The following is a 16674-nucleotide window of genomic DNA, read 5'->3' as shown; positions in this document are numbered from 1 at the left end:
AGGCCCGATTGCCCTTGTAGCCCTTTTTGTGGTTTTTGGGCAGCAACTTTTTTTTTTCTCCATTGAACCTAGAATAAAAAATAGGTATTTGGATATTGATGCAAGAAGGAGGTGGTGATACTAGATTCTTATTACCAAACTCTCATCACTAGGCTTCTTTCAAGCCTACCAAACATATTACCATTAGTCTCTCGGGACTCTTCCAAGGCTAGAGACCAAGTGGTTGGACTATTCCTTATGTCACCCTCACCTATTCCAAATGTCTCTACCTAACCCTTCACAAACTCAACCAACTACCTCTCACAGTACCAAACATCTCCACTATCTTACACCCTCTAGGATCTTTCACAACACCATACCCCAATAAGCTTCCAAAAGGCTCAACTCATTGCCATTTAAGTGGTTTCAACATTCATAAAGTGTTATACACCTTAGTGGGCCTTCAAAATATCAATTCTCACAAACAAACCTAAAGAGGCTCTTTCTTGTAGCCCTACCTTTGGGATTTTAAGGTAGGAAATCAAAATCTCTCCAACCAACTACCAAAATCAATGAGGGATTAAGATCACAAGCTTCCAAAAACATAGACTCTCAAACTGTTCAATAAAGCATATAACTTATAGGCCCGAGTCTAGACAAATAGGCCTAAAATATACCTTCTAACTCCCAACTCATTAAACTTTCAAATAACAATAGCAAATGAACTTGTTTATGTTTTACCTTACCAAGATCTTACAAACTTCTAACTTTCAAAGTCCTAACTATTGAGGAGATACACAAACCTCCAAACCCTTCTTATAATGAGGGTTTCCTTGTTGAATATGATAATTATCTCACAAACTTTAGTTTTTCATCTAGTCCATCCTTCCAATAGATTGTTCAACATCCTATGAGTGAAAATAATCTTCCAACATGCATACAAATCATACACCAACCTATGCCATGTTCTTATTTGTTGATTCACTGTATTTTCTTTGCAACATATAATTTGTTAATTTTTGGCCAACTCTTCACAAAGGGAAGTGATTATGTTTCAAACCCATGAGATGGATATTAATACAACCAAAAAGATACTTAACATCTTCCACTAACTCCATTCCATGATAACATTCAACTAAAGTGGTGCTTCATTTTGAAAAAGTACGGGTTTGTTGTTCTAAAATAGGGAGTAATGATATTTGACAATAACTCAATGATCCTATATACAAGTTTAACATCAACAGTTATTCCTTTCCATATAAAAAGAAATTAATAATCACCAACACCTCGAGAAAAATGAGATGATACTAAAACTGTAACTCAAATACCATTATATGTTGATTTTCACAAAGATAAAATAGACTTGTATTATACAAAGTTACACATCATAATTTGCACTTTTCTACTCCACATCTCTACTTCTCTGTCTTCTACATGACAATGTATTTTTCTTATACAAACACATGACCTTTCACCTTTTCTAAAAGACTGACCAAGATGGATGACTATTCACCTTTCAAAACTTGTCATTTTTTTTGCAAAAAAATGTTGACCGCAACTTTTACAATTTTATATTTTTTTGCACATATTTTCATTTTATGATTTCTCATTTTTTCTACACACCCTAAATAGGTCCAACATCTCAACATGACATTTTAACACTTCATTAAAAAATTGTTAAATATACACCTTATACCTCCTCTAACTTCATAGAGGGTATTTTCATCATTTGACATTGATTTGAACTGATTACCAGTTAGGTTGATTGGTTACAAGTTTCATTTTAATGTTTTCCAAAAAATTGCTAAAATTGCCAAAAAGTTGTCAGCTACTCTTATTGAAAAATGCAATTTTTGCACTAACTCTTCCTAGAACTTAACCAAGTGGTTTTTGGTAACACATAAGACCTATATATATTAGGGTAGGGCTTAAGGTAGGGTGGTTCAACCTAATCAAATAGAAAAAAATGGATTTGATGTTGGGAAACATTCCTTGATCCCCTTCCAATAAAGGCAAGGAATAGTTGGCACTGGCACTTTCCACCAAGGGTGGGTGGGAGGAGATAGTTGATTCAAAAAAGCTTTATCTATAAGTCGACCACCCATATATATATATATATATATACTCTTAAAATACTTCTTGAGTCAACTTATTAATCGAAAAAATAAATTTTTAGGCCTAATACAACTTGGGTTTATAGATAAGTTCCTTGACCTTACAAACAAGGATTTCCTTATTACCATAAAAAATAACATGTTCAAAATGAGGTGTATGATCACCCCTTTATCTTCTATCATGAGTCTCCATCATTGGATGAGATGACATAACCAGTTGCCACCTAGGTGCCCTACACCACAAGCTTTAGCATCACCCGAGAGAGGTTATTGTAGGTGTCAGCAACACGATCTTGTAGCACTCAAAATTGCATGCATACCTCACATGAGCTCTAAGATATACCCTATCAAAGATTTTTGCCCTATCAAATTTTGTGACTTTTAGGTTCAATTTGATTTTGCATGCCTGAGAAAGTTTGAGCAGCCAACACGATGGGATGAGCTTGGAATTAGGATTTACTTGACCACCCAAAGCTAACAGAACAGACAGTTTGATCCCACAATGAATGGTTAGAGAGATTCACCAGTTGGAAACTTTATACTGGCCAACACTATAAGTTTCAACATCACCTAAGATGGTGTTGCAAAATCAAAATGAAATCCAGTCTCCAAAAAGATAGAGATGTTATTGTAGGTATTGACAACTAGAATTGCATCCATACCTCGTAAAAGCTCCAAGATATGCCCCATCAAAGATAGATGCCCTATGGCATTTAATGACTCTTAGGCTCAATTTGGTTTGGCATGCCCAAGAATGTTTGAGTAGTTAATAGGACAGACAAGCTTGGAACTAGAATTTACCCAACTACTCAAAGCTAACAAAATAGATAGCTTGATCCCACAACGAATGTTTAGAGAGATTCACCAGTTGGCAACTTTGTACTAGCCAAAACTAAAAATTTTAGCATCACCCAAGATGGGGCTAACAAATCAAAATAGAATCCTGTAGCACCTAGAATTTCATCCATACCTCGCACAAGCTCTAAAATATGCCCTGTCAAATATCACTACCCTATGGCATTTAATGACTCTTAGGGTTGATTTGGTTTGGCATGCCTGAGAATGTTCGATCGGTCAAAGGGATAGGATGAGCTTGGAACTAGGATTTACCTAGCCACCTAGAGGTAACATAATAGATAGTTTGATCCCATGATGAACGGTTAGAGAGATTCACCAGTTGGTGACTTTTTATTGGCCAACACTATAACTTTCAGCATCACCCAAGATGGGGCTACAAAATCAAAATAGAATCTAATCTCCAAAAAACAAGAGGCATTATTTTAGGTGTCAGCAACACAATCCTATAGCACTTAAAATTGCATCCATACCTTACACAAGCTCTGAGATATGCCCCATCAAAGATTGCTGCCCTATGGCATTTAATGACTCTTAGGGTCAATTTGGTTTGGCATGCTTGAGAATGTTTAAGTGGTCAATGGGATGAGATGAGCTTGAAACTAGGGTTTACCTGACCACCCATACCTAATAGATTAGATAGTTTAATCCCATGATGAATGGTTAGAGAGATTCACCAGTTTGCGACTTTGTACTGACCAACACTACAAGTTTTAACATCACCCAAGATGGGACCACAAAATCAAAATGTAATCTAATCTCCAAATATTGAGAGAGTTTATTGTAGGTGTTAGCAACATGGTCTTGTAGCACCCATAATTGCATCTATATCTCACATGAGCTTCGAGATATGCCCCGTCAAAGATCACTCCCCTATGGCATTTAATGACTCTTAGAGTCAATTTGGTTTGGCATGCCTGAGAACATTCAAGTAGTCAATGAGATGAGACAAGATTGGAACTAGGGTTTACTCAGCCACCCAAAGCTAAATATCTCTCTATCCCACCCTCTCCCACCCCTAGCTCTCTCTCTCCCTCCCCTATCCTACCCTCTCCCATCCCCCTAGTCTCTCTCTCTCCTCCCCCTAGTCTCTCTCTCTCCTCTCTCTCCATTTCTTCATCCCTCTCTCCCTCTCCCACCTTCCCGCATCTCCCTCTCTCTCTCTCTCTCTCTCTCTCTCTCTCTCCCTCCCTCCCTCTCTCCCTATCCAACCCTCTACCATCTCCTACTCTCTCTCTCCATCCTCTACACTCTCTCATTATCTACCCTCTCTCCTTTCTTCTCTATTGAAATTTATTCTTATAGAGTGTGTATGCACTATAGTGCTTACACACTATGTAAACCTAAATTTAAAAATGCTTTAAATAGCGCATGTGCTCTATGGTGCACACACACTATTTAAGTCTTTGGATTCTACCAAGCCTAAGGCTTGGTTTTTCCTTGGGGATCCAAACCAAAGGTTTGGAGTCTCTAAAATGGTTTGAGATGTGTTTTGCAGCAAGCATACAAAAAATGATTTGTTTTTCTTGTGTGCTCTCCTTCAAGTTTCCTCGTGGTTGAGCATTGATAAAAATCAAATTACATGACACTGAAGATCTGTGTATTAGCTATATAACCATATAACTTATTTTGAATTTAAACTAGTTCAATTCTTTCAACTATAATTTATTTTGAATGTATGTCCATTTTCTATCAAAAAATAATGTATACTAATTGGGGGGGTGTATTTTAGCTCATTCATCAAATTTTGCAACTTAGTTTTTTAGAACCTAGACTCCATTCTACACACTTCAAAAAAAGAAGTTTTGATTTTAGATTAGTTTTCAATAATTTCTAGGGGGAGCACATAGATATTTCATATTTTTGGGATGTGCCAATTAAAAAATTCATTAAAAAATACACATTATAAAATTACCTAAATTTTTTGGGATAAACTACATGGTGTTAGTAATTTTTGACCAAAGTGATTAAAGAAATTTTTTTTTTTAAAGTTAAAATTTTAGGGGGGCCACACTTTCCACTATGTTTTTTTTTTTTTGAAAAAAATAGTACCACTTTTTGTGGCCCCCCTTTTTTGACCTAAAACTAAACCATTTTAGAAAAAAATTAGTAGTTTAGAAACTAGATTCGAAGGACCACTACTTTTTTTTTTTCATATCTTAAAATTTTGAGCATAACTATCTTCAAATTCTTGTAGAAATTCATAAATTTTTGATTTTAGAGAAAAAAATTGGCCACTTATACGCCCCTTTTAGAATCACAACTTAGTGCACTTACCCATGCATGTAATAGCCACATGGATTTGAGGTCAAAGGTAAGGAGAACTTAGTGTACAAACTGAAGAAAATTTTATATGACTTGAAGCAAGAACCTCGACAATGTCATTTTAAATTTGAAATTTTTATGAATGAGCTTGGTTATACTCAGTGTCATTCTGACCATTGTGTTTATTTTAAGAGGTTTTGATTATGACAACTACATTATTTTATATTTATTTATTGATGATATGCTTGTAATTGGGTTTAACATGGACCCCATTAAGAGATTGAAACAATAGTTAACACATTCATTTTCTATGAAGGATTTAGAGGCAAAAAAAAAATCCTTGGTAGAAAAATTTACAGAGATAGGAAAAATAGCAAATTGACCTTATATCTGGTTGATTATATTGAGAAGGTGTTTCAATGTTTCTTTATGGAGAATGTCAAAGTTGTCAACACATCTTTGACTAGTCACTTAAAATTGACTAAAGAGATACATCCAAAGAAACAAGAAGAGGATGATAAGATTTCCAAGGTACCTTATATACTTCAATTGTAAGAAGTTTGATGTGTTCTATAGTGTGTACTAGGCTAGATATTGCACATGCAATGAGAGTTGTTAGTAGGTATATGAGTCTTCATGGTATTGATCATTGAAATGCAATCAAATAGATTCTTTGGTATTTGAGAGGATCATCTAGTAAGTGTTTACATTTTAGGGGATCCACTACTGATTTATAGGGGATCTTGATACCAGATGGAGTACTACAAGTTATGTATTTATTATTGGTAGGACAATAATGAGACGAGTTTCTTGGTGACAGAAGATGAGTGTTTTATCTACTACAGAGACAGAGTGTGTAGTGCCCACCCATAGTTTATTTTTCTGTTATATTTATTAAACTCTTTTATGCCTATTTCATGGATGTGTTAGTTTCAAGAATATTATTTCATAACTTAGACTAGAGATATATCAATGATGATTACTTAGTTGACTATATTTCATGTGTTGTTTAATGATTATGGTTACTAGTGCATTAATGAAGCTTTAATGTTTTGTAGTTAATAAATGTGATTTCTTTCATAGCAATGTCAAATGATGTTTTAATGATGATTACTTCATATTTGTAATGATGCATTATTTTATCTGAGCATTTGATGTTTGACTTATAATTATTATGGTACTTACCCCATACTGGCATGTGTATGGTGCGTGTATTTTTTTTATCTTTCTATTTATCGTGTTTGATATGGTTAAGGGAGGGAGTCGTAGTCACCTACTAGTCGGGATCTACATGATGTACCACTCCCTATCATTGCTTGTTTATTTTAGATATATTTATATACATGTACATGCTCATCTTTTATGTAGAATGTAGGTACTGGGCATCGACTTCCTTGAATTGCCAGAATGAGCATGCCCTATGACAATAACTCAATGGTAAGAATGGGGAGATTATGTTGAGGTTCAATACCAGCCATAGCCTAAATACTTGTCTTGCAAGGAGGACTCGTAACTGACTTTCCACCCTTTTTAAAACTCGTGAGTTTATCTTTGTCTGTGTTTTTTGATTTTGAGTTTTAATATGTTTTGGTAATGTTGCTTTTATGTGAATTTTGCTATGTGATTTATTTGATAAATGGTTTAATTATAATATTTGGGTTAATCATATAATTAAATATTATTTGATTAAAAAGAAAATATTAAAGCATTAGAATATTTAATTAATTAAAAAATTAATTAATTATGTGCTTTAATTTAAAAGACTTAATTTAGAAGTCTAAATTTAGAAACTTGGTTAAAGAGAAATTAGAATATGATGATATTTAATTAATTATTAATTAATTAAATATGCACTTCAGTTTAAAAGATTTAATTAAAAAGTTTAATTTAAGAAGTTAGACAAAAAGATAATTAAAATATTAATATATTAAAGATTTAATATTGCTTTATTATAATTATTTATTTAATAATAATTAAATTAGAGTTGTATTTAAACAATGAGCTTTGATTATTATTATTAATTTAAATAATAAACTATGCTTTAATTAGTGCTTGTACTAATTAATAAACTGGAGGAAAATAAAATATAAAAGAATGAAATTTAAAGATAAAGTTATAGTTCTAATTGTGGTGTAGTTATATTTATTTAATTTAATGATAATTATTTAGTAGTTTTATTTTAATAACAAACTCTAAATAATGTTATTAATTAAATTAATAAATATATTATTAAAAATGCTTCAAAAATTAATTAAAGAGAGAAAACTAAGTATAGTATGGTTACATGCATGTGAAAACAAATATGCTAAAAATAGAAAGCTAAGTATAGTAAGGTTACATGCATGTGAAAACATATATGCTAAAAATAGAAAGCTAAGTATAGTATGGTTACATGCATGTGAAAATAAATATGCTAAAAATAGAAACTAAGTATAGTATGGTTACATGCATGTGAAAACAAATATGTTAAAAATAGAAAAAAAAAACTAAGTATAGTATGGTTGTATGATTTGAGAGATCAAAGACATGCAAAAATGCTAATTGCATATGTATTTTTATTTTATATAATTTATTTTCAAATTTATTTATTTAAAAAAAAAATCATAATTTATTAATTTCTAAAATTAAATAAATATTATCTATTTAGTTATGAAGTGAATGTTAGTATTAGCGATTATTTAAGTCTAATTAAACTCTTAGTTGCATATAAATGATTTTATATTTCTTAATGGATGAGGGAGGTTAATAAATAAATATTTACAATTTTATTATATTTTAAGAGAAGTTGTTGTAGAGTTCACTTTGTAATCATTTAGTTAATAACTATTTGACTTAATGAAATAAATTATAAATAATTAAATTAAATTTATAATTTTATCTCTATTTACATTATAATTAAAGGAAAATTAAATGTTAATATTGGACTTAAATAGAAGTCAAATTAATATTTTAGAAAAGAAATTGATATTAGTATTTAATCTAATAATATATATTTATATTATTAATTAAATCATTTATGATTTAAATTTTTTTTTATTAATAACATGATAATATTGCATGATATTTTATATGCACAAAAAGATTGGATATTTAAATACTTATTATTTTAAATAAGTATATTGACATACAAAATTATATTAACATGTATATTCTTACTCTATTTCTAAACACATCCTTATGTCCCAAACTAAACAAGAGAAATTGGTGGAATCAAATCATATGGCTGAAAACTATTTATTTTCTAATATTATATTTATAGTCTTGTGATATGTATTTTCTTGATAGTTTTTCTTCGTTGGTTGTTTAGTTGGCCAAGTTAGGATGTGCACTAGGGACCTTTTTTTGAGATTTCTTTTATGATTATTTGATTGGATGTCATGATGAACTTTTTTATTTGAATTGAGATTTATGTTTTATGAGTTTTATGATATTGAGCATTTATGAGAATTTGCGTTTTGAGAACCAATATTATTTTCGGGTTGCTTGATAAGGAACCAAATTTGATCAATATAACTCTTGTGGTATGAGACACTATTGTGGTTTGTGATTTTTGGGTTGGTAATCTAGGTGCATGTCTATGGGAGTGGATTGCAATGGGGGTCGGGGCCCAAAGTGACTATCAAGGTAACTCATTGTAAGTTCTGTAACAAGTGATAATATATAGTAATTAAAATATCTTGCCTAGCCCTTTTCCTTGAGACACACTAAAAAGATAAGTTAGAAATGTTTGCCTCACCTATGCCTTGAGTGATTGTACATGCTAAGGATGGGAATGAAATGATACCTTGTGAGAGGTATGACTAGTTTCCTCATCATCATGAGAGGGTATTATGCTTTTGCATAGAGTCACTAGGGGGTTGGGGTCTTGAGAGACTGTCAGGGTAACCTCAGAGTTGGCTCATGTGATGACACTCCATAGTTTGTAGCTTGAGTTTTTTTCATGATTTGTTTTTTTAATATTCGCCTCTAATGGTGTACTTGTTGGATATTACTTTTGATGGTGTATTTATTATTTTTTGTTACTCATTGATTTGGATGTCATTTATTGTTGACAGTTGACTTTTATTAATGAATAATCAATTATTCATTGGTGGTATTTTTATTGTTGGAGTTAGTGATTGGTAGTTTACTTTTATTGAATATAGTTGTTATTTGTTGGTCATTGTGCTTGTGACACTTGATATTGATTTTAAGGTGGTTGTATATTTTTGGTCTTGGTATTTATATGTTGACTTGGTATGAGATGTTAGTATTAGAATGAGTGTCTTTTCAATTTTGATTATCTCTTCTTCTTAAGTAGTTTGTGTTACCCTTGAGGTAGTTTTAGCTATTAGGATTCTTTTCTTAGGATTATTTTGTGATTTGATTATATGTGTGTGAATCATACATTATCTCTCCAGCATGGTGGGAGTGGAATCCTAATTAGGTGACCATGAGTTTGGGAGGTAGTGTATTCTTACCATTTGGGTCCTCCTCAGATTGATAGATGTTGAATTCTCCTTGATACAATGGTACCATTATCATTCTTCCTCTTATTTTGAAGACTTCCATTCATTTGATATATATATGTACCATGTGTTTTGAGATTCTATGGGATATTGTATTGTATATTGATGTTCTTGTATCTATTTTCACATACCTTGTGACATGTGTAGTGGATGTTATTCATTAGATGTGCTTTCATATTATTAGTTGCATTTATGCATTTTCAATGTGATAATGTATCTGTTAAGTTCTTGTGATCATAACATTGTACTTGAGACTTAAATTAATTATTATAAACTTTCTTAGATGTGACTCAATGTGAAGGAACCCTCGAGGAATTAAAATTATATTTGTAATTGATTATATGTTCTTGATGTGTATGTATATATTGCTTCTGCATTATTGTTACTTTGATGTTGTTTAAACCTTTTTTAAAAAAAAATAGTTTAGTAAACTTTGTAACATATTAGGTTTATTTCTTTTACTTTCTCGGGTGGGGCATTAAAGAGTGTGTTGTTGTTATAAAGGCAACCAAGGAGATGATGTGACTTCAATTATTCATGGAAGAATTAGGACATCCATAGAGGGATAATTATCTATATACAGATAGTCAGAGTGTCATTCATCTTGCAAAGAATTATGCTCTACACTCAAAGACAAAAAAAATAAGTTGCGATATCATTTAATTTGATCTATTTTCGATGATGGTCAATTAAAGATGGAAAAGATACATACAAATAATAATCTAGTAGATATGTTTATAAAGTAGTGACAAGGGAGAAGTTGAACTCCTCTTCAGCTTCAATTGGTCTTCTAGACTGAAAAAAATAAAGGAACAACTAAGTCTAGGGTGGTTTGATTTAGTAAGAGCCTCATATGGTAGTGGTATTGCTATAAGGTTAGTCTCCAAGTGAGAGGTGGTTTAGTGTGGAGCCTAATTAGTCTCCAAGTGGGAGATTGTTGATATGTGGTGATTGATCAGGGAAGTCCTATACACTTTTCATAAATTCTTTGGGGTTCATGGCATCGCTCTAGAAAAAAAGCTTTACTTGACTCATGGTCAACGATTTTTTAGTTGACTTGTTAACCATTTCCCAAGGTTGACTAGTCAAGGGTTTATTTTAAGGTTAACTTGTCAAATTATCTAGCCCTAATTTTGCAAGTGATAAAAGCTTGTATAAAAATGGATTAGGGTTAGGGATTTCATGATGTGTGAGGTGATAGTAGGTTTTTGTGGAAATACTGAGCTAGAAGAGAATATAGATTGTAATTTGATTGTAATCACTGGATAATAAGAATATTTGACTCACTATTAGGTGGACGTAGACTAGGGATTGGGTGAACCACATTAAATATTTGTGTCTTGTGTTCTCTTTTGTGTGCTTTATTATTTTTTGATATTGGTTATATTTGCATGTAAATATTATTTTTGTCTCTTTAAATTTGAACATTCCACATATTCTTCTTTAGCTTTAGGGTTTCTTCTCAAGTCATTCAAGACATTAAAGATCTCATTCCTCATTACATCCTTGAATTATTCAAACATATTCTCTAGCCTCCTAGGGTTCATTATTCTAGGCAAAATACGGACTTACAACAAAGGTGCAACAACCTCAAACTTCTATGATTTGTACACCAACAAGGATCAACAAGTTTGTAATAGGATTCCTAACAAAACTTGAAAAAGTCCTCTAAAATTATGAGCCAACACTTCAATCTTCCACCAATCAAGGATTTAGGGTCTTCACAAGCTCTACAAGATTTATGAAGACTAGATCATCCATTTTCATCTTCAACCACCTTTGATAAGTGACCAACAAGATCAACTACATTTTGATATCATTCTTATGTAGTACAAGGCAAGTGAGTCTCCAAAGGAGATGACCAAGTCCCCAAGATATATACAACAAATCAAAAGTACACCAGATATAACTACAAGAAATATGTTATTATCCATATATATTCAAATATATCAGTTTCTCACTTACATTCCATTAACTCATAAGACAACTCGCATGACAAGATATACTATATGTAAAGTTGTAAGGCCTTCCTAGTTATGACCAATGTACATTCTAGACTACATGGGTATGTGCACCAAGTTGTGGTGCCACAAACATGACACAATTTTTTTTTTTAATTTTCAAAAGCACATGCACGCTATAACACATACATGCTTTTGAAAAGTAAGAAATTTTATAAATGGGTTGCAAACCCATTGTATTCTTTTTGCATTTCTCCTCACAGCGTGCATGCAGATTGAAGAAATTAAAGAATTTTGTCACCCACCTTCTCAAAATGCTTCCTTGTTGCTGAAGTTCAAGATCGGGATCACGTCATATGTTTTCTACTCTTGTTTTTGCATTGTTTTATATGTTTTTACATTGTTTTGTAGGTTTTTTCAATTTTGCTTTAAATTTGTTTATTTATTTAGATTACAATTGGTTTCTTATAAGGAAATGTGAATAATGAACTGCCAAATCTCTAGATGGATCAACAAAATCAAAATGAAAACCCTCCATGAGATCCAAATCAAAACCCTCCACAACTCGAGCAAGAAATTTTGAAACCTACACCGATTGGAAAACCTCCTCCTGGCACTCAAGATAACATAATGAATTAAATAGGAAGAGGGAAAAATGAATTAGAAGCACTCATTGGTAGGTTGAAAGCTTGTGGACAAACCAATTTGATGAGAGCACAATTGGCATCCTCCCTCGAATCCATTATAACCCATGTAGCTTCTGTTAGTGGCCAGTTGGATATTTGGCATGTTAAGAGGGATGAACAAAGAAAATATTATGCAAACAAATTATCATATCAAGATGTAAAGAAAAAAGAAATAGCAAAAGGTAGCATACGTGCATTGTTTAAAAAATCTGGAAAACTAGATATTATTAAACATACAACTAAAAGGTTCCCCATCCATTGATGCATACATGATAATATTAGAAACAACTTTTGAGATATATTGTGGATGGTCTTTTATGCCCCTTCCTGCAATAATCACAAGGTTCTAATGTATTTCATAAAAAAATTGTATTGTGAATTTAAAAATTTGTCCTTGGGGAGATCCCCAATTATTTTGATATATTAGAATCTTAGATTAGAGGTGGGGGGTCATCATTTGAGAGTTTGGGGGCACATCATGACTCTAATGTAGGTAGGACACTTGTTGTCATGCCACAGGGTGAGCATGTGATTATTCTTTTAGTTGTGAAATAACATGTAGAAACCAACACTCTAGAGACTATTAATACTTTGATGCAGACCATCATTCATTGCACGAGTCTATTAGTTGAGGAGGAGCCTTTTGTGTGTCACGGTCACATGTGCACATCATGTGGATCCTTATGCATATTTGGCAGTCATGTTAGAGATAGTATGGATGATGGGCTAGTCAGTGATGAGTTCCTAAGTGACACATTTGGCATTGACACACAGGTAAATTACAATTATAATAAACAAATTTTATCACATTTCATATGAATAGTGAATGACTAATTAATTATCATGTACTAACATTGTTCAAAATTTAGGGTAAGAGTGTTGGCGACCCTAATACAGATTCTTCGGCCCCATTTTTGGTCCTGTTGACGAGTCGAGAAGTATGTATCAATTTAATCATTTAAATTAATACATATATTTATTAAGAAATCATATGAAGGATTGACAAAAAAAATTTATGCATGTGCATTAGTTCTCTATTGGACCATCGACATTCACAAGGGACTTTGAGCCTAGGTGTGATACGAGCTTCATAGAGGTATATTTGTTTCATCTTAATTTAATTTATTTGATTATATTTTTTCATGTTTCATGTTACATGTAAATTGTATTATATGACATACAGGTATTGATGTCTAAGACTTCTCATCGTTGCCAATCCATCGATCGTGGAGTTGTTGCAACAATGACTAGTTCAAAGCCATTGACCGAGGTATGAAAGATTTTTCTTGGTTTTAGTTGTTATTTATAATAGTTAGTATCAAAATTTATAATGTTATTTATAAGTGATTTTATTGATTGAATTGTTGTAGGGCCTTATTACACCTGATCATTTGCAAGCCTTTGAGGTGGACATACAGAGTGACTATTTGATGGTGGTAAGAAAATAATTAATTTTGTGTGTACATATATTTGATTTCAATGTATAATAATTATTGATTCATATCTACTTTGTTTGTATGAGCTTGAGTTAGAGAAGAGCCTAAACAAGAGGATGAGCGAGAGTGTGAGGAAGACCCCATCATCCCCATTATCTCCCTCCATACAATAATCAAAGACCTGTAGGGATTTTTTTCCTTCCCCTCATGGGAAGGAGAAGATATAGTTGATATACACACATGTATAGGCATTAGTGAACATATATATTGGATTTTATGTCAGTGGACATATTCAATATACATTTGATGTATATATGGCATTTTATATTTGGTGTATGACATATATTTGATGCATTACATTATTAGACTTATGACGTTATTGGTTATCATAATATATTATATGTTTGTTCATGTATAACATTATTGGTTATCATAATATATTATATATTTGTTCATGTATGACATTATTAGTTATCATAATATATTATATGTTTGTTCATGTATGACATTATTGGTTATCATAAGATATATCTTATTTTTCTTTTTTACATTTTAATTACATTTTATGAATTTTATTTTAATGTAAATTGTATCCAAAATGATGCAGAGTGCTCACACCAAAAGCTAGTGGATTTCTAGTAAGAACACTTTTAAGGCAAACTACCTTTCCCACCTTCATAAGTATCTTCAAAAACTCTTTCCAACTTGTGTACAACATTGAAAAAAATTATATCCAACTTCATAAAACTACTTGATCACTTTTCCTATTCAAGACTTGGGAAGCAATAAGAGAAAAATGAGCAAATTTGAGAAATGGATAATAATCAACCTCTTGCTTCAAATTAACATCTTAGACACTTCAAGGAACACCTAATAACTATCTCACAAATTTTAGTCTATCATCTATTCCATCCTTCCAAGAGATTCTTCAACATCCTATGAGTGAAAATAATCTTCCAACATCCTATGACTATATTTTCTTTGCAACAACATGTAATTTGTTGATTTTCGGACAACTCTTCACAAAGGGAAGTGATTATGTTTCAAACTCATGAAACGACTATTAAGACAACCAAGAAGATCTTTAACATCTTGCACTAACTCCATTTAGTGCTAACATGGAGCTAAAGTGTTGTTACATTCTAACAAAGTATGAATTTTTTGTTCCAAACAGGAAGTAATGATATTTGACAATAACTCAATGATCCTATATACAAGTTTAACATTTGCAGTGATTCCTCACCATATAAAAAAAAAACTTAATAATCACCAATACCTTATGTCTCCTCTAAATTAATAAAATATATTTTCATCATTTTACATTCATTCCAACCAATTACCAATTAGTTTGATTGGTTACAAGGTTTATTTCAAGGTTTTCCAAAAAATTGCTAAAATTGCCAAAAAGTTGTCAGCAACTTTTATTGCAAAATGCAATTTTTGCACTAACTCTTCCTAGAACTTAACCAAGTGGTTTTGGTATCACATACAACCTATATAAGGTTTAATGACTCTCAAAACACTTATTGAGTCAACTTATTAACAAAAAAATAAAAAAATAAAAATCGTTAATACTAAGGCAACTTGGATTTGTAGGTGACCTCAAGTTCCTTGACCTTACAAACAAGGATTAACTTATTACCATAAAAAAATAAGATGTTCAAAATGAGGTTTATTATCACCCCTTTACCTTCTATCATGAGTTTCCATCATTGGATGAGATGACATATCTAGTTGCCAGATCCCTGCCCTATGGCATTTAGTGACTCTTAGGAATGATTTGGTTCGATGTGCCTGAGAAAATTTAAGTGCTCAAAAGGACAAGAGGAGCTTGGGGCTAGTGTTTACTCAGCCACCTGGAGCTAATGGAATATATAGTTTGATCCCATGATGAAAGGTGAGAGAGATTTGGCAGTTGGCAACTTTATACTGGCAACTTTGTACTGACCAACACTACAAGTTTTAACATCACCTGAGATGGCATCACAAAATTAAAATAGTATAAGATCTCCAAAAAGAAAGAGAGGTTATTGTAGGCCTCCACTACATGGTCTTGTAGCACCTAGAATCACATTCATACTTTGCATGAGCTCTGAGATATGCCCATCAAAGATCACTGCCCTATGGCATTTAGTGACTCTTAGGGACATTTTAGTTCGGCATGCTCGAGAACATTTGATTGCTCAAAAAGATGGGATGAGCATGGGGCTAGGGTTTACCTGGATACTTGGAGCTAATGGAATAGATAGTTCAATCCCACGATGAACAATGAGGGAGATTCGATAGTTGGCAACGCTATATTGGCCAACACTACAAGTTTTAGCATCACCCAAGATTGCATCGCAAAATCAAAATTGAATAAGATCTCCAAAAAGTGAGAGAGGTATTGTAGGTCTCCACAACATGGTCTTATAGCACCTAGAATTGCATCCATAGCTCACATGAGCTCTGAGATATACTCCATCAAAGATCATTGCCCTATTGCATTTAGTGACTATTAGGGATGATATGGTTTGGCATGCCTGAGAATGTTTGAGTGCTCAATGGGATGGGAGGAGCTTGGGGCTAGTGTTTACCTGGCCACCTAGAGCTAACAGTATAGATAGTTTGGTTCCACGATAAAAGGTGAGAGAGATTTGGCAGTTGGCAACTTTGTACTGGCCAATACTACAAGTTTCAAGATCACCCGAGATGGCATCGCATAATCAAACTACAATAAGATATCCAAAAAGTGAGAGAGCTTATTGTATTTCTCTGCAACATGGTCCTATATCACCTAGAATCACATCCATACCTTGCACAAGCTTCAAGATATACCTCGTCAAATATCACTACCCTATGGCATTTAGTGACTCTTAGGGATATTTTGA

Source organism: Cupressus sempervirens, chromosome 5 (assembly GCF_028749045.1).
Source record: "Cupressus sempervirens isolate cs-2001-9-10 chromosome 5, ASM2874904v1, whole genome shotgun sequence".
In the NCBI taxonomy this organism is placed as follows: domain Eukaryota; kingdom Viridiplantae; phylum Streptophyta; class Pinopsida; order Cupressales; family Cupressaceae; genus Cupressus; species Cupressus sempervirens.
This window is presented reverse-complemented; position numbering follows the sequence as displayed.